Genomic DNA, 21,094 nt, shown 5'->3' with positions numbered 1-21,094 from the left:
TTTACGATGCACAGAGTCGTACTGATTTAATTGCGAAACTTCGAAGAAGGATAACTTCTTCATATGAAGTTGGATTTGAAAGCTCCTTATATCTCTGAAATCCTTATAATGTATACTATAACTACGTTAAGATAGTTTTTCCTAAGTAATTTTTTTCGACACGTATTCTAATCATATTTATTTTATTACTAAATACTTGTATAATTTTCATAAGACATTTTATAAAACACACAAGCACATAAATCTATGAATAATCTTGTATTATTCATTTATATAAGGATTACAATGGTTGACCAAAGTGAAATCAACAATGAACTAGCTGCAGCTGAATACATTAAAGACATCTACAAATTCTACAAACGCTTAGAAACAAAAGGTAGATTATGCGACTACATGAACGCATAACCTTATCTTAATGCGAAAAGGAGATCCATTTTACTAGATTGGTTGATAAAAGCTCACTTCAAATTCGAACAGATGTCTGAAACTCGTTACCTCTCAATCAATATCATTGACCGATACCTCTCAATGCAGAAAGCTTCCTAAAGGGAACTTCAGTTGGTGGGCATTAATGGAATGTTGATTGGTTGTAAATATGAAGAAATTTGGGCACCTAGGGTGAATGATTTGATCATCGATTCAGATAACACGTACATAAGAGAACACATTTTGAAAATGAAGAAAGAGATTTTTGGTGTTTTGGGTTGGCATTTGACTACTTCTACACCGTATGTGTTTCTTGTTCGATATACGAAAGCTTTGATTCCTTATGATAACAAGGTATATATTTGAAAAGGATTAATGTTTTTTATAGGTATTTATTAATTACAAAAATCTGATATTTTTTTTGGTTGCTGGATTTAGATGGAGAGTATGGTGTTTTGCTTGACTGGGTGGTTGGGTTTGGTCCATTACTCGATCATTATGGAAAATAATCCGTCAAAGCTTGTTGCCTCAACTGTTTATGTTTCTAGGTGTACACTCAATAAGACCCCGGCTTGGACCGGGACACTCAAATATCATATTGGCTACTTTGAAGATGAACTAAGGTGAGTGTTTTTCATGTTGGTGTCGAATTTTTTTTTTTCTAAAATTTGATCTTTACTTCCAGGATAAATTTAAGTGAAGTGTTTTTTTTTTTGTAATAGACCAAAAGAATTCATCAAATTCTCTAGGGTCACGTTTACCTCTATACTTCGGTTTGGGTGCTTCCATGTGAGACTTCGTCTTTTCAAAACTCCTTTGGTGAATGTTGTCATGCACACGTTTATTTCATCTTCTAACACAACTACTTTCTCATGGAACTCATTCCGAAAAGTGTTGATAAATGTAAGTACATCTTCCTTGATGAAACTGATTTTCTGTTTCATTCCATCAATCGTGACACTTATATCACCAACTAATTGATCAACGGTATCCTTCCATTCGAGGATCTCACCAACGTTGACCTCCACCCTTGTCAACTTGTTCTCAAAGTTGTCCAAGGTATCTAACGATTGTTCCCCTGTTCTCTTCTTGGATCGACGACCCCCACCTTCAATGATCAGGGGAATGTTGACACTCTAACTTCCTTCCGCAACCATCATTTTTTTCTTGTATGAACAATGACTCTGATACAGCATGTCACGGGATGATTTGTTCGAATAGTTTATCTCGTGTGCCATTTAGTTTTCTCCAACTAAGTCGGGCAAACATGTATAAAGGAATCAAGAGACTAAGGTGTTTTTTGTGTAGATCTTCTTGACCTTTTTTTTCTGCGCTACACAGACAAGAACATTCATAGAGTTAAAAAATTTTGTGCATTCTCTCCTTGGAACAGAGTTGGGCTTACATCTTTACAACCTCTGCAGACTTAGAACTAAAAGAAAAATGTTTTTTCTTTCACTTTTCTTATCTATCGACAGTAGCCTCCATCAACTCCATCACAGATTTTCCTGAGTTCTTTCTTCTCCTTCATTACACGCCTCTTGAACCTCCTCCAGGAGCAACATCGTCAATACTTTTCTTCCATTATGCCTATCATCGGACCATTATCCACGTCACTGACCAGCCTCCATTGAGACCGCCCTCTCCTCCACACCTCCACCTCTCGTCAACATTGTTGTTCATTCGGTATGTATTTCGTCTGACTTTTCTGTATAATCATGTCCTATATTTTCTCTTGTTTGATTAAGATGTGCAACTCATTGAATCAGATGTCAGTTTTGGTATGTGGTTCTGATGTCGAGTTTGATTAAAAGACTTTTGAAATCAAATTAGGTTATGAAATCACTAATGAAATCATATTAGGTTGTTTTGGATGTTTTTTCTGACATCATTTTGGTTTTATGAATTCATTTAACATCCCCCGCCAAGTGTTTGATAAAACGTATGATAAGGAGATTTCATCTTGGAAGACATTTCTTTATTGTTTATTGTTCAATTAAACATAATAGAGACTCAAGTTTACAACCTTTGCAGGAAGACGATACCAAATATGTTGAGAAACATGGAAATTTGAATAAGTCGGCAATGTTGTCAATCGTGGCAATAGTTGCAGTGTTGTGTGTGGGGTTTTGTTGTTCAAGAGTTCACCTCATCTTATAATTGTGTTCCAAGAATGGAGCAAGCAAAGCTAAGACAAGTTTAGGATTTCATTTTCTTTTCTATTTGATATAATTTTATTACTGAAGATGGTAATGATTGGAAAATTTATGGGTAATGTTTATATGTCTGAATTACATTTTGTACTTTAAATTGTTTAACAATTTTGCGTCCTTTCATAAGAAAATCCCTCTCATCTGTTTACCAAATTTCCCAGTGGAACCAAGTCAAATCTCCATGATTCCATATGAATTTAAAGCATTGAAATAAAAGAGATATATATTGTAGATATGATACTTTATTAATGATGTTATTTTTATTTATTTCGAAAGATAATGAATATTTTTAATAGATAATTTTGAAATTGATTTATTTATATTGAAATATGATTATAAATTAAATGAATTAGAATAAGAATTATTTAATTTTGGTGATGAAAAACTCTTTTCATTTTAAAAAGTCAATTTATTTAAATTTCATTTTATTTTAGTAGTCCGCAAACCTTAAAATACAATAGTCTTCTTCTTGCAGACTGCAGACGTTAGGTCACCTCTTCTTCTACAAATGTTTGTAGATGTGGTCTGCAGACTGCATATATTTTACATCTTAAAAGATAAACAACACCTAATACTTCAAAGCTAACAAAGAGAACTTTTATTATAAAACATGATGAGCTCCACACATATTTATAAGTGACTTATACCTCCTCTTAGGAAGTGTCTAGATTTCCACACTATATATGGATATTCTCGAGTATTCTTACATTTTCTCTATCTGTCTACAAGGTTCCAAAATATTCTAGATTATTCTTCGGTGTCCTAAAGAGGTCTAGGACATTTTTATATATTTCTACGTGTTCTATAATGTTTCATATTCTTCCAAGGACTTCCATGATGTTCAAGAATCGTCCGGTATCTTCTATGATGTTCTAGAGCCTTCCAATATCTTCTAAGGTGTTCTAGAATCTCCCACTGTCTGTCATAATTTTCTAACATCTTTTAGGTCAATGTAGTGTGTTTTTGAATTCTTCAGTAGGGGTGGCAACTCTCGACCCAACCCATAACTTGACACTGACCCAACCAAAAAATAAACATGTTTGGGTGAGATTTTTGACCTGCCAACTCATTAATTTCATGGGTTAGGTTGGGTTAAATGTTTGTGTTCGCAGGTCAACCCGTATATATATATATATATATATATATATATATATATATATATATATATATATATATATATATATATATATAAGATCAAATGTAAATGATATATATTGTGTAAACGTGTAACTCAATCCTGGCCATTAAATCATTAAAAAAACAATTCTTGAAAGAATACCATAGCATTTATTATTATTATTTTTTAAGAATTCAAATTTCAAAATATATCAGAAGAATAATATAGTCATTTTATGTATCATTATTTTAAGCAACAAAATAATCAAATATGGATTTTGTAGGTATTTATTTATTTTTATTTTTTATTTTTGCAAAACACACAAACATTTTAGGAGAAACGTTTTTGAAAAAATACATATTCTTGACAAGTAATTCTCGAAAAGAATATGATTTTATTTTTGGAGTAAGCATTCCTAAAGGAATATCAACTTGAAATACATAAATCTGCAAACAATACTAAGAATAATATACTAAAAGCTAAAACCAATCTCATGATAATAAACTTCATTCTTAACAAAATTACAAAAAAACCTAAACTACATTCTTGATAGAATACTTTAACCTTTCTTTTAGAGAACTTTATTACATTTCATTCTTAAAAAGAGTATGAGCTAAGGTCCAAAACTATGATATCTACTAGAATAATGACCCGTAAGTGGTTTCTTCATGAACCGAATTTTGAACACCCACCCCTCACATCTGCTGAAGCCCTAAACAAGACTACAAAATGTTTGGGTAACATGCTTGATATGTAAATTATGAATGTGAAAAAAACCTGTTCGCCTTGATTCCTAAGCAACACAGAGTAAATTCTTTTGTAAAAAATATGCATTCGTTAGTTCACAGTCCCATGAATCATAGAAGTTTCTAATAAAGAACTACATGAAAATTTTGTTTAAAGTGTTCTTAGAAAGGTTATAATTGAACCAATTAAGAGTCCCAACAGGGTGTAATTCTCAATAAATGGAAAGCCAACTGAATTGAAATTCCGAGGATTTATTACAACTTATAAGCTACCAGGTAAAGACTTACTCAATTAACCATTGAAATTGTTAATCCTTGTGAAAATATATGATTGACAACATCAACACTAGATGCTATGATACTCATAATTTGTATAGAATCCAATTCATTATATAAGATTAATGTATTTACAATTCGAAATAAGCTTTAAACAAGTCATAAACAAGAACCAAAACTTACAAGATTGTGGTGGACAGCCTCCTGGAATTGCAATTAAAGAAAAATAAACACTTTTGAACTGATTAGTACCCATATTAGAAAGTCCATCTAACACTAGAACCCTAGGATATACGACGCTCTAAGAAGAAATATTTGAATATAAATCTCATCGATATCATCGATCTCATAAGTATCATACCAAATCCCATCAATCGAATCACTTTTTCGAGAAATACGAGACATCTAAGTCATACAAGTAAAGAGATCTATTCATTGATAAGAAAAAGAAAAAAACGTGAACGGGGACTGGATTGATGATAAAATAGAATCCTGGGTTGCAAACAACAATTCGATTGATGATGAAAAAAAGAGAATTCTTGGTTCAGTTCTCCACCTTAACGACAGAAAAAAGGATTGATCAAATTTTATTGAGTTTGACTCATAGTGATCATTTCTCAAAGAATGACTCTGGTTATCAAATGATTGAACAACCGGGAGCAATTTACTTACGATACTTAGTGCTCCTGAAACATTTTTCAAATACAAAAGTTCAGTATCTTCCCCCGAATTAGTAAATTAGACAGGATTCCTTTGCACAGAATAAAAAGTCGCGGCTCAATCTTCATAAATTTCATCGTAAATGTGAAATACTTATAAAAAAAATGCGGGAGAGATAAAAAAGATGCAGGGTCATTTGTCTGCTTGGCTAGTTAAGCATGGGCTAATTCATAGATCTTTGGGCTTTGATTTACAAATCAAACCGGGGGATTGGCATTCCATTGTTGTCATTTTATATGTATATGGTTACAATTATCTCCGCTCCCAATGTGCCTATGATGTAGCACCAGGCGGACTATTAGCTAGTGTGTATCATCTTACTAGAATAGAGTATGGCGCGGATCAACCAGAAGAGGTATGCATAAAAGTATTTGCCCCGAGGAGTGATCCTAGAATTCCGTCTGTTTTTTGGGTTTGGAAAAGTGTGGATTTTCAAGAACGGGAATCCTATGATATGTTGGGAATCTTGGAGAAATATAGAAGAATTTATCATAACTGAGCATATATTTGATCTTCCAATTGAATTTTCTTGTTGGAGAAATTGATGCATCGTTGTCATCAAGGAAGGATGAAGAGGTTGTCAATGGGGAGGGAGTCGGTGGCCTTCCACTCTGGAGCGGAAAACTGGGTGATTATTTTTTGACAAATACGAGTCATCGATTGTTGGAGTGGTGGTCTCTGATATGATGGAGCGGCGTCTTGTGGTTTTCGATGGATATGGAGTCAACGTTTGGTGGCTGTCGATGAATATGGAGTCAGTGGGATAGTTGGAGAGAAGGAGAAAAAGGAATGAGATATTTAAGGATATAATTGTAAGGTCACAAACACTCTACATGCCACTTGTTAGCATCAGCATGTACACCACTATCAGCGCCAGCGTATCAAGTCTATCAGCTTCAGCGTGATTATAGTTATTCTATGTAATAAGTTGTATATTAGGTAATGATTCAGATAAGTTTAGAACAATTATAGATCCGATATTTTTGTGATGAAGATCGGTTCTCAAAATAGATAAAGATACAATCCCTTCAATCAAGCTATATGCTTGTATATATTAGTATATATTCAACATTAGGGTGAAACCCTAATGTAACTCTACGACTTGGTGTCATAATTGTCTTGGTGACCATCTTTGTGACAACCGCTTTCTTGGTGAAAGACAATTTGGTGAATCCTCCGTGTTGTTTACTTCTCTGTTTTTTAATCGCTTAGCAATTTTGTTCTTGTTTGTTATACTTGAAGTGTATCATATCAACATAAAACTTCAATTGGTATCAGAGTGGGTTTTTGACACACTCAACTAATCATCTCAAATTCCAACAATCTCAAATCCTTTGGTCTCAACAAGCTGCCTCCATTTTATGAGCACAAATTCGCCATGTGGAAAACTAAGGTCATGATTGTTCTCAAAACCATGGATTATGAGATATGCTACATGGTTGAAAAAGGTCCTCACGTTCCTATGTATCAACCTATGGTTAATAATGCTCCTGTTGGTCCCCTGAATAAAAAACCAGAGACCAGTTATGATGACGATGACAAGAAACTGCTTAATCTTAATGTGAAATCTAGAGCGACAATAGGAAACTTTATTCCTTATCATGTGTATCACCTTGTATAGAATTGTGAGTCAGCTCAAGAGATGATGGATATGCTGACAATGGCATATGAAGGCACCATGGAAGTTCAGGCCACAACCATCAACAACCTCAATCAGAGATATGAGCATTTCTTTGCTCGACAAGGTGATTCACTTAACCAAACATTCAATGATATGCACATGCTGGGAATCATCAAGAATACATCTCATTTGTTTCTAAAGTTTCTTGACTCCCATGGGAAAATCTAGGAGCATAATGTGAATGCCTTAAGAATAGTGAAAAGATCAATGCCATGGATCTGAACTGCTTGTTTGGAAATTTGTGAAACTACAAAGAGAACAAAGCACTTTGTAAAGACATCATGAAGGACTCAAGCAAGGAAAAGTTTGTACCTTCTTTTCTTGAAAGGAAGCAATAAAGCACATCAGCGACTCATATTTCTCATATCAGCGTGAAGATGTTGATCACTGATGAACCTGTTGCTACCGCTGCACTTATTGTCTAGCGTTTTGAAGAAAACATATCAAATGGGAGTAGAAGAGCTCAGTTCAAGGGAGAAATTTAAGCGAGAAGATCCACTTTAAAAAAAACTCAAGTAACTAAGTTAACTCTAGAAGACCTGACCATTTTGCCAGGGACTACAAAGAGAAGAAAGAAGTTCCAAGTCCTGAGAACTATGAACTTTTGTACAAGAAGCTAGTCGCTCATATGAAGAAGGAAAACATATCTCTACCAAAAGCCTTCATTGCAAAACAATAGGATCATGAAAATTGGGTAGAAGAAGATGATACATCTGAAGATGAGGGTTTGAATGTCAAGGGTATAATAGCTCTTATCAATGATTCCCCTGATGGTTATCTTAACATGTATGACGCTAATAATTCTCACATTGTCCAAAGATCAAGTCTAAATCTAGGACATAATTGGTACGTAGACAATGGGTGATCTAGACACATGACAAGTATCAAGTCCCTCTTAACATATTTAGTAGAGAAAGATGATCCAATGGTGGTTTTTGGTGACAATAGTAGAAGATCTATTATGGGTGTTGGAACATTTGAGTGTGGGACGATCAAGCTGAAGGATGTGTTCTATGTCAAGGGCCTAAAGGGTAATTTTATCTCCATCAGTCAACTCTGTGATGTTGGTTATAAAGTTCTCTTTGATTTCCATGAAGGAAATGTCTTTGACTATAAGAACAAAATTATGCTTACAGAACTAAGGGTCAACAACATTTATATGCTTTGATTTTGTATCTTTACACATTGCTACTTTATGCTTCACCACTTTTTAATCTCTAAACATAAGATGCTATATTTTTTAATTTATATAACTTTTTTTCTTCAAAATTTATTTTTATCTTTTAATTTACCAAAGGAGTATACATTGTGCATTTTGCTTCTTACTGATAAGATCTCAGGATCCTCTGTCTACATCTCGACATTGATCTTAACTGATAAGATCAACGTGTCATTTCTTGAATGTATCACCTTCCTTGTAGAGCTAGTTGACGCTGACTCTGTATCTTTTCTTCAGTACCAACTACCTTTTCACTGATGTTGATGCTTATGCTGATTGACATGTTGAATCTTGTTGATGAGATCTGAGAGGAGAGAACAGTGCCACTAAGTGTTCTTGTGGGCACATATCTCTTCTATCTTGAACAAACTATCTTTAATAAAGTGCAATGAAGTGAAGTTAGGTAAATGCCCTCACTGCAACATCAACTCCTCTCTAAAATCCAGAGGTGACTTCAACAAGACAGTGGTCCCACATTATCTTCCTTCTTGGATCACAATGAGTGGAACCTTTGAGTTTTTTCTTGGTGCCTTTTATAACTCGAAGGTTACAAATATTGGATCATTTTAACTCGTTGGTTACAAAGACTGGTTGATGGGCTTCCTTCGTTCTTGGTGAACATGAAGCTTGGAATCAATATGCAATATCTCAATGATTAAACGCACTCTCTCTCTCTTCACTTACTATGAATTGTGTTTGATATGGTTGATCTTGTTTGCTTTATTTTATAGATGGTGTCGAGGGGTAGATATCTCGAAAAATGGAAGTTCAGTTATGGCCATTCAATACAAAAGATTTGATGGATAGGGTCTTTATCTCGTTTATGAAAAGCTGCAAAAATAACACTTTTAGAATAATTCCTTGTTTGACTAACTCTTTTGTCTGTATTCCACTTTTAGAATAATTCCTTGTTTGACTAACTCTTTTGTCCATATTATTATATTAATTATATTATTTTGTACCATTTTTAAGTGATTTGATGGTGGCATTTCATATGCCAAGTATGTAACTATTGAAAAATCATCGTCCCTAGAAGCATGTTGTTGTATGTGACTAAATCTCTCTAAGTATCTCATCAGCAAGACCATCTACAGAGAATATTGAGTCATCCACTCACATTGATTGTCTAGCATTGTCTAAACCTTCAAAGTGAACTACCTAGACCCAATAAAAATATTATTATAAGTCTTGGGTGGTTATTTTCTTGGTTAATCGTCTCTTACTTGACTCCGTCCCTGGAAGCATGCTTGTTGTATGCATCAAGTCTCATGTTTTGCTCCAACACTGAGCATAACCCAATGGATTACCATGATTGGATAGTCATCGTGTAAGAGTTACTTTTTTGTTCCTTAAAAGACAAAGGATTATTCATGTCTTTGACCTCCTAGTTTGAGGTATTGCATGGTACCATAATGAATTGACGGTGAATCTTTGATTCTAGACTATAACTCACTTTATGATGCAAAGATTGAACCATCTCTTCCCGATGGGTTGTTTTTTTTGATGATTCACATGGATCTCAACTCAGATTGACTAAAGAAATTTATTCTCTCCATAAATTATTCTGTAGAATTTTATGATTCAACGTATGATACTAGATGGTGATGAAAATTCGAAAATCTGTGTTGATGGGTATATCATTGTTTGTGATATATTACACACACCTACCCACTCTTATTCAACAATTCTTCTATTTTAGAATTTGATGATTCGTTGTATTAGCCATGCACTGATAAAACTTCGACACTCTTTTCCAATATGTACATTTCATACTTGAATGTATTATATGCATCATACCATTCTGGCCCTTTTCTTCTAATAAAAGTGATTGAAGAGTTAGTGTATGAAACCACATGATGATGATATCTCACAATACTATGTCAGTGAATGGTAGTTTAAGCCCACACTATCAGGATGCATCACAAACTTAGTTGTGTGACCATCACAAGTCACTCACTGATTGCTTACACTGATGTTTATTACCGCTGATGAGATGTATCACTGATGTAACTTCCTTATCTCAACTATAACTTTTTGGATGACAATTAAAAGGTACATCATTATCATGGAATATGAGATTTTCACGGCGAAGATTGCTACAGTCATGAATACATAAAAGGAAGAAACGTTTTGGTATAAATTTGGAATACTTTGTCCTAGGTCACTTTTACAAGCTGTTCAAGTAATTGGCTCTCTCTCTCTCTCTCTCTCTCTCTAAAAAAAGGCTCTCTAAACCATCTTTATCATGCTTTCACCATGTCAAAGCCTCTGTACGAGTTTGTCCCCAGCGCTAATGTCGTCAAAGTTCCTCATGCCCCTGACTCTCCCATCATCATTCAAGAGAACAATGTGGCATTCTCTGATGAAATCCCAAAGCAGTTTGCAAACTCAAGAATCTAAGACTTCGTCGACTAGGTCAACAACTGTCCTCTTCGTTATGCATTCTACAACTTCCCAGATCCATTCTACCCTAAACAAGTATGTGAGTTCTACTATTCATGATCTGTTGATATTTATACTCAAACCATTACTGGAACCATTGGATATGGTCAATATTGGGTTAATATTGTTGTGGAATCTTTTCGAACTGCTCTTCATCTTCCTCGATTGGAAAATTATTCTAAAACTCCCTCGGAAGAAAGGCGCAAGTCTGTTCTTGAAAGATTAGGGTATAATTGTAATCTTCAGGGAAACACTTGTGATCTTATAGATACACTCTTCGTTAATGTTCTAGTGTAGGATGGAAGTATTTAACTGGGGTTATTAGCAAATGTCTTGGACACAAGACTAGGAGTTTGGATCAACTGAGTCTCTTTAAGCAAAGGATTTTATTCTCTATTGTGTAAAACAAAAAACTAGATTTTGCTTAAATTTTTCTTGATCAACTAATTGATTACATCACTAGGAACAAGAAACCAACGTATGTTCCCTATCCTCATTGGTTGAACTGATCTTGGCTCATAAGGAAGGCTATATTGAAATTCACGGGATTATCATTCCAATTGATTCCCTCTCTTCAAAGATCATTAATATTGCTCCTACTGAAGATGATTTGCATATTACTGTGAGGATGTAGAAATGGATTGAAAAGCCCTATGTGGTTAAATCTGATGGGTTTTATGCATAAGAACAGTCCTATGTGCTCATACAAACCCTAATGCTTGGATCTAGGTTTCTCTATTGTACATGCTTTGAATCCAAGACTAATAAACTTAGATCTAACATATTATAAACTGAATTAGGGTTTAGAGAATTACCTTTGATTGTTATATAGCATTAACAATCAATTCCTTGCTTGGATTGGCCTTAGAAAGCTTAGTGCCTCAAGTGTTGCACCTCTAATGGAGTCACAAACACCTTATGCAACTTGGATGAAGAGGAGAAGAAAGGAGGCTGCCCAAAAACGACTAGAAACCCTAGAGAATCAGTTGTTCACGTTTTTGGGGCCTAAGAGGTCCTTTATATACTTGTGTGGGCTGCTAGGGTTTCAGTCAAAACCCTAATGGACAACTTAAACTCTAAGCAGCCCATGGAACCTTCTGGATAAGGCCATGGACGAAAATATGATGGGCTCCCATCATAATTTCGTTCACCCCTTGTTCCTTTAGCATTCCTTAGCCCAATAACTCAATTATCCAATAATTGCAGTCCAGTCCCCTAAATTTAATTAATCTCTTTTAGCCACAAAATTAATTCATAATTAATTATTGACTAATATTAATTAAACAATATGATTTCTCCTTTAATATATTATTCTCATAATATATTAATAAATCATATTTAAACCTTTCTCTCCTTAATTCATCCTACATATTGCTATGGTGAAGGCAACCCAAAAGGACCATGCTCATAATCGGGTCAAGTACATACCAAAATAGTTATGGACTTAGACACTAATCCAACAGTCTCCCACTTGGATAAGTCTAATAACTATTTTCCATATGACTTCAGAACCTGATCAGCAATCGTAGCTTTCAAAAGCTGCTGTCAACTCTGATCTTATCAGATAGCGTGTCCTCTAGATAAGGGATTATATATTCCTCCATTCTCAAGATATCGTATAGACAAAAGACATGAATTTCAATCATTCTCTCTATACTGTTTCCCGACTTCTGATTTATGACGACTGATAACAGACTACAATTGAACACATCAACTTAGTCCCGGCTTGGCCAAGCGCTTAGGTGTCATCACTAAATCATCGAGAGGCCCACATATATCGCTTTTATCCCACTTTGGGTAAAAGGAATGGATAAACTTCGACTCAAATGCTCGCTTGCATTTACTGGTCGAATCACACACAACAATAAGTTTTATAACACCAAGTTACTGGTGCTTTTACTTATTATCAATGTGCAACCGACCAACAAATAACAACTCACATGTCTCGGTTTCAAGAATATACAATATTATCGTCTCACTAATCACTCGTGATAAATCTATGAAGTGATCCAAGTTAGTGTGGGTTTAATCCAATACTCTAATCTTATCAAAGCACTCATGAACTCTGCAGCAAACTTGTACTATGTCTAAACACTTTAGACAATCTACAAACAGATTCATGACAGTCTTTTTTGTATGACCGACTGTGGATGTTTGAATAACCTAGTTATTATGGAAGTCAAAACATGCAAATTGAAACATAACAATAATACTTAATCCTATATGGCCTCAAACTTGTGAGAGTAAATAAAACACTTCTATTTAACCACCATATTGATTACTCATTATTATCATTTACTGTTTCAGAAAATCAACTTATTACTTAAATTACAACAATAGTTGTCCCATGCATAAAGCATGCACACTATGTTTCCTATGGTCCTTACTTTGTGAAATAGATCAATTGAAAAACCTTTTCAATGATGCTCATTTCATTATTCCAAATCCTTATCATTAGTGTAAGAACACAAGGTTCTTTGCTACTATTAGAATATGCTAGATTCTAACATCTTATGCAACGATCCTTTCATAAAGTCATAGCACAAAAGTCACCAAGACTTGGCTAATGAAATTTTGAAGTACTCTATCGGACATTGTTACAAGACAATTCCATAGATGTGAAGTCTCACATTCAAAGTACATTCATTTGAACATCCTTCCTGCATAAAAGTTTCTAATCTAGGCATAGAATCTCAATATCCAACTCCCAATATGGAAACATTTCCACATTTGCCATATGACAACTCATTCTTAATAGAATCTTATCTATTCATAATAATGTCGATATGGTCCATCCAATACCATACTTCCAACTACTTATAAGCGACCAATCCTTAGCAAACTTTGGATCGTCCTTTGATAGTTGTTCAATTATTTTAGTCAAAACCAATTCTAGTCCTTTTTCCCTCTTAATGCGCTAGACATTTGGGAAATTTTAGAATGGTAAAATATTATAGCATTTGCAATTGATCCTATACCCGAAGCGTATGGGACATGATGCATAATGTCTTACATAAAGATATGATACTTTACCAATCTTTTGCCATAATATTTTATGTGTCATGTTTTCACAATTCGAACTATGAAGAGGGATGCCGTAATCATAATCGAATTTTAAGAACACACAATGTATCCTTTGACTGAAAATATTAAAATTTCTCAATCTAAGCTTTAGATTTTGAAACGAAGTATAATATTCTCTCCCTTAATTATATTAAAACAACTTTTCAACCCATGCAACTTTGCAAATTGAATATTTGTTTTTCTATAATTAATATTGCTAACTTGCAATACTCGCCATAATAATCATACAATCATAACACTTATGCTCCCACTATCATGATGATTATTACCATATAAGCATAACACTTATGCTCCCACTAGCTTTGACATGTATTCAGAAAACAAATGAACTTTCAGAAAACAATGCCTATTGAATTTCTGAAATTCATATTTCTAATACCAGATGCTTCGATAAGCCTTTATCTAGGCTTCTTAACCTTATACACCTTTGACTTAGATAGCTCATATGTGTGTGTTTAAACAATTCAGAACTTATGTTACTAAGTTCCAAATGTTGAAACTAATTGCCAAATCTCATAATTCGAACTATGGAAAGGGATGCCGTAACCATAATCAAATTTTGAGAATACAATTTTCACAATCGATATCTTCTTAAAATCTCTTTTAGTGAAAGCATTTCCTCACAGTCATTTTCACGAAGGAGGGAATCTTATGACACTTAGATTTTATGGTGTATGAGTTCCTATCCATGTGAATTTGCCAAAACCAAGGTTTGCGACAAATCCAAACTCATATGGACTGAACTTTCTTAATCTTGATTTCTTTCCTTATGGTAACACGAGTGCCCACCATGTCTTCCAAGTAGTTTAGTAACTTGTGCTTACATATCAATGTACTTTCCATCGACTAAGGCTCTAGTATGCATTCAAATGAGAACTCATAGAACTCACATACACAATTAACTCAATTGGAATGGCACAAAAACAAAATAATGTCAGCATGATAGGTTGCTAACCTAAAGTCGTGTGCTAGTGATGATCGATAAGGTATATTCTTGATTTGTTCTTGAAACCTTTCAAGACCATTAAGACTCCCACTGACTCCTTGACATATAAGATTCTCTTGTCAAGAAACATTTCTTGACAAAGCAAATATTCAAGAGTTAGTGTAGTTCTTATCAAGACAAAACACTTCACAAATTGGTCCTAGTTGGTCTTTGTCTTATCCAAGACATCACAACTTACCAGTTTCTAATGTGCAAGAATAAGAAAACTTTTCCAAATTCCACATTTGATGAGTGTTATGAACCTACTTAAGACTTGTCACTCAATGTCACAATCTTGGAGTATGACTCTAAGACTTGACATTGGAACGAAGTATGATTGACTCTTTGATTTAACCATTTCTACGATTCTCGATTCCTCTTCTTAGACATGCAAATGCACTAAGACTCACTTAGAGGATCAATTGAGATATGGTTCTTAATCATTAAGACTTCATCATAAAACACAATAAAAGGTACTATCCCTTCTTCTTAGAATGGAGAAACTTTTATCTTTCTGCCTTCTTGATTCTTCTTATTCGTTCTGCTATTGATTGAAACTATTTCAGTTAACTCAGAATTATACTCAATCTTACAAGTATAACCATATTTACTAAACTTTAGTAAATCATGACGAATATCTTTGTCACTCTTGTGGTAGACTTGATCAACGTACGACCTAGTGTACTCGATCTCCTAGTCCTTCAATTGACACTTTGTCAAAGAATTAGTCTAAAATTCCCAAATGTGAAAGTTTTTCATTCATCATACAATATACGTTGCATGATTCCAAGTTTCTGTCCAATTGAAACTTGGGTGATGAGAAACTCTCCCTATTTGGTAAACTTTTGATATGTCCACAAATAACATAATTAAGAATCAAATCCATTGTTGCTAATAATAGAAACATTCAAACATCAATTTTTTCATACATGCCATCGCAAGGATAAATAAATAAGATAAAATTAAAATTCATTTTATTGCGGAAAAAAGATTTGTCCTTACAATGCAATTCAATTGAAAAACTATGTTATTACATATTTCTTAACAATCTATTCTAACTCCAAGTAGTAGCTCAAGAATCCATTCTTCAAGTAATGCGATCGAAATCTATTTCTTCATGATTAGATTCAGCTCACTTCTTCCCTCAAGCTTCCTCTCTTTTCTTCGATCCTACAAAACATCAAAATGTAATCTTATCACATCATGTATTAAGAATCTAGAATAGGAACTCAAAAGAGTTAGATAATGGATTTTACCTGAAGCAGAGCCATACGTCTTGACTCTCCCATCTCTTAGATCTCTCAGGTAGTTAGGGCAGCTGTTGGATAAGGTGTCTAAGTCCATAACTTATTTGGTATATACTTGACCCGACTCGGCATGGTCCATTTGGGTTACACTTCACCCGAACTATTTATGGATAACTTTATGAGAGTTATACGCATATGTTTATTAATATATTATAAGTTATAATATATTAATATGAAGTCATGTTATTTAATTAGTCTTAGTCTTAAATTAATTATGAATTAATTTAGAGATTAAAAGGAAGACTAATTAGATTGTGGGCTATTGGTTTTATATAGTGTGGGCTAACACTCATTTGTTAATGGGCTAGGCTTGTATGGAAGTCCATGGATGATCCATGGAGCTTTTAACCCATGGATCCTTGGAAAAGGAAAGGTCATGGGTTATTAGGGTTTCACCCTAATCATGTACACTATATAAGCATGCTTATGTTGCATGAAATAGCCACTAATGACACTAGTTGTGTGAGACTTTGTGTGTGGCCAATTTTATAAGTGTGTATACACTCTCTCAAAGTTTTCCAAGAGTTTGTGGTGATTTGTGATTCCATTTGAGGCATTCACACTATTGGTTCTTGGCCCTCAAACTCCTTAGGAATCAAACTCATCATCAAAAGGTATGTAATCTCATCTAATTCTTTTATGTTTAAATGTTCCCCATGCCATGTTAGATAGGTTATGAACCTTGGAAAATTATTATTTTGCATGTATTTAGACAAACATAGATCCAAGGTTTATTAGGGTTGCATGCACACTTAGGAAGTGTTAGATTGCTCAAAACCCAACAGTGGTATCAGAGCCTAGGCTTGCTTGTTTGATACTTGATGCAAAATAATAATAAAAAAATAAAAAAAAAACAGAATTTCGACTTTTGCTGCTGTAAATGGACTAGAAATATTACCCTAAACTGTTTTGGTGTTTTAAAACTTGTTTTAGTTGGTGTAATGGTTGTTCTAATCCATTTACAATAGCATATATCAAAATTCCATGATTTTATGTGTTCATATAATTCTTGAAATTTTGATGATCATGTTCATGTTCTTATGAATTTAGAAGATGATAGGAATTATTTGCTGAATTATTTAGAATTAATTCTTGGTCATTTATGTGTTTTAATGGAGTCCATAATTTGTCCTCAAGTTATGGATATCCAAAGGTCACTTTTCTTTAACACACATTAAACACATAAGTTACATAAAATGAAGAGTCTTCATTTTTATGAACCTTTAATTCATAAGTTATGAAATGAAAAGTTTTGGATAGTGGATGTTCATGTTCATATGAGTTTTGTTAGATCATAGGAATTATTTGCAAATTGTTTGTTAGTTAATTCTTGATCTTAATGTGTTTTAATGGAATTCTAATTTGTCCTCAAGTTATGGAATTCCAAGAGTTTTTCTTTTAAATGTTTTTAAGAAGTTGTAGGTTACATTTTCTTGAAGGGTTTTTCCCATAAATGCTTTTATGGACTCCATCACTTGTCCTCAAGTTATGGATTTCCAAGAGACTCTTCATTAAAAGCTTTAAAACACTTAGTTAAAACTCATAAGTTATGAATATCCAAAAGTTTATGAATTGTTCAAAACTTGCCCTCAAGTTTTGGAATTTGTAAAGTCTCACACAAACTTTAATTCCATACCCTAGAAGTTTTAAAAGTTAAAATTCTACCCTTATACTATTTATAAGATTAATGGTTAATTATTATATATATGTATAAGAACAAGTCGTTTTACCGTTAGTAGGCCTCATTCACGAAGCCGATCTATAAGGTGGGTATAAGGTTGTTGCCTATAAAATGGCGACTTAATGGGTGTCCACTCTCACCCACCGCTTGCTTGATCGGTGGAGGGTCGTTAGCCGAACGGGTAAGACAATGACTTTAAATTCTCATTAAAAGTATAATGAATATTATAAAGTAACTAAATATTTTTTTTTATTTAATTCCCAATCTTAGTTACTTTAGGAAAATTGTGAATTTGGTGCTAGCCCATGGAATTCACACTTTGTACCTTACCAAGTCGTTGGTGGAGCGTGTGTGGTTAACCGACACACTAACTTGGACTAGTAAGGATCACGAAGGGTGACTTAATGTTTTTCATAGATCAATGGAGCGTGTGTGGTTAACCGGCACATTGATTGGGTGATAATATTAAGGGTACCAAGTGAATTGGTATGGTTATTCACACCTTGTTTTGTGATCCTCGGCATCCTAGTCACAAAATTTGAGAGGGCACACTCGAGATTGAAACATGCCATTGAAAAGTTCAATGAATCTCAAAAGATCTAGGAATTTCAAATCCAATTAAAACCTAATAAATTATTTCGTTTTTCATGGTGGAAATTGGTGAATCGTCATTCGCCTACCTTCAAATATTTTATAGCTTGGATTACGGCATCCCTCTTCCAAATTATAAAATATTGTGTTGGCTCCTAGCCTTAATATTTCATATTGGGTGTTATATTAAGGACTTTGAATCAACTAACTTGATTTTCTCCCATTATAGATGTCTGGTTCAGACAACTATGATCTTCCCAAATCTCTTGAAGATGGTGTCCCTCAACATCATGCTTCACTTCCTCCACCTCCTCCAATTATTCTCCCTCACCTACAAGTTCTTGAAAAGTTTAAAGTCACTCAATCCCTATTGGCAAGCATAGTCTATGTGTGCTCACATCTTGGAGATAAAGTCACATATTGACAAGCCGGGAGAGTTGGGTGTCAAAGTCCCGTGAAAGTTGGATGTTCAATCACTTTCTTAGTAACATAGTGAGTCTCTTTGGGACTACTATGAGACGGACTATAACATGACCCTTAATGATGTTATCTATTTGCTTGGTGTTGTGGAATCAACAATGATTTGGAACACCAGTAAATAAAATTTGATTAAAAGAACAACTTCCCAAGTCTACATGGACATTGACAATGGTAGCATTGGATATCTAGAAAAGGATTTCTCTTCCCAATGGAAAGGGATCGGCCATAGTCAACTCGGTTGACCAAATGGTAAAGAGAAAGGCAAATTCTGAGATAGTCTCATGTTCCATTACCAAAGGGTCCATGTGTTTTGTTGCCAAAGGAAGGGGCATTGGTTGTGAAGCTGCCCTATTCACCTGAAAGGTCATAAGGTTGATCAAGTCAAGAGGTTTGACTCTACTTCGGGTAAAGTCCACTATCTAACTCTATTAAGTTCCTATTTGGAGATTCTTATTACATAATGTGAATGGGTCACATGCTGATGTTTTTAAGAATCAAAGAAAAGATAGGAAGCTTAAAGTAAGTATATGTTGATTCTGATTGTGAAAGTGGGTTTCGATCGCATGGTTCGGCAATCAGAATTTTGATTTGTTGCTTAAGAGTTATAATATATTGCTTATGAATAGATAACAACAAGGTTTTCATGTGGATTGTAAGGATAAGTTTTTCTGCAAAGTTTTAAAATAAAAGAAAAAAAGGGTTTTAATTTTATTTATTTTAAAAATATCCTTACAATGGCATCTGTGGAAAATTGTTGCTTATATGTTTCCAGTAATAGCAATATTGGAAAGTGGATTTGATTCTTTCATTTGTGGTAGTGTCTGAATTTACCAAATGAAGAAAGTTTTTCATCACCCAAGTTTCAATTGGACAGAAACTTGGAATCATACAAGTTGTATTGTATGATGATTGAGAATTTTCATCTTTGAAAATTAAGACTAATTCTTTGATCACATGTATATGTGAGTCAACTAAAGGACTAAGGAATTAGGTACACTGGGTGTGCGCTTGTCAAGGTCCACCACAAAGATTGATTTGTCATGATTTACTAAAGATTAGTAAATATGATTATACTTAAGAGGTTAAGTATAATTCTGTAACATTGGAAAGGTTACAATGTATGACAAAACAAATGAGAAGAATCAAATTGGGCAGAAAGATAAAAGTTTCTCAAATGTGAAAGGATGGGAGAGTACTTTAGTATCATATTTCATGATCATCTTAATGATTATGAAACCATATCACAAATTCATACTCTAAGGACGTCTTAGTGCATTGTTATGGCTAAGAAGAGAGGTCATGAATTGTTGCATTGGTTAAAATCAAGAAGATGAGTCATACTTCGTTCCAAAAGAATTCTTAGAGTCATACTCCAAGATTGTAACATTGAGTGACATAAAGTAAGGTTTAAAACACTTATCAAATGTAGTGTAAAATGTTTCTACCCTTGTACATTTGAGATTGGTAAGTTGTGATGTCTTGGATGAGACAAAGACCAACTAAGACCAATTGTGTGAAGTGTTAGTCTTGATAAGAATCCGCACTATCCCTTAAATATTTGTTTTGTCAAGGAATGGTTCTTGACTGGGGAAACTTATATATCAAGGGGACAGTGGGAGCCTTAAAGATCCTGAAAGAGTTTCAAGATTTAAATCAAGAGTAAAACCTGTAATTTATCACTAGCACACGACTTAAGGTTTGCAACCTATCGTGTTGACATAATTCTTGTTTCTGTACCTACTTCAAATAAGTTGAATTTGCATGCAAGTTTTCAGAGTTCAACTTGGAAGCATTGGTGGGCCTTGTGCTACCAAGGTGACAAGAAACTAAGATTGAGCAAGTTTAATCCATATAAGGCTGAATTTGTCACTAACCTTATCTTGTGATTATGATTTTGACAAATTCACATGGATAGGAACTCATACACTATAAAATCTAAGTGTCATAAGGTTTCTCTCCGATTCATGAAAATGATGGTGAGGAAACGCTTTCACTAAGTAGATTTTATGTAGATATCAATTGTGTTATTTGCATTTTCAAAAGTCGTTAGTGGAGCACGTGTGGTTAACCGGCACACTAACATGGACTTGTGAGAAATGGCAAATGCCTAAGCAATTGAGACTATG

General features: G+C 34.1%; 1 pseudogene; it reads left to right on the top strand.

The window, feature by feature from the left end:
• The first annotated feature begins 285 nt into the window (after nt 1–285).
• On the top strand, nt 286–1,053 carry LOC145051162 (cyclin-B1-4-like; annotated as a pseudogene).
• The last annotated feature ends 20,041 nt before the right edge of the window (nt 1,054–21,094 follow it).

The sequence above is a fragment of the Lactuca serriola genome, chromosome 1 (genome assembly GCF_051521515.1).
Source record: "Lactuca serriola cultivar US96UC23 chromosome 1, Lser_US96UC23_V15, whole genome shotgun sequence".
NCBI lineage: Eukaryota > Viridiplantae > Streptophyta > Magnoliopsida > Asterales > Asteraceae > Lactuca > Lactuca serriola.
Note: the sequence above shows the minus strand (reverse complement) of the source record. Positions and strands in the feature narration are given on the sequence as shown.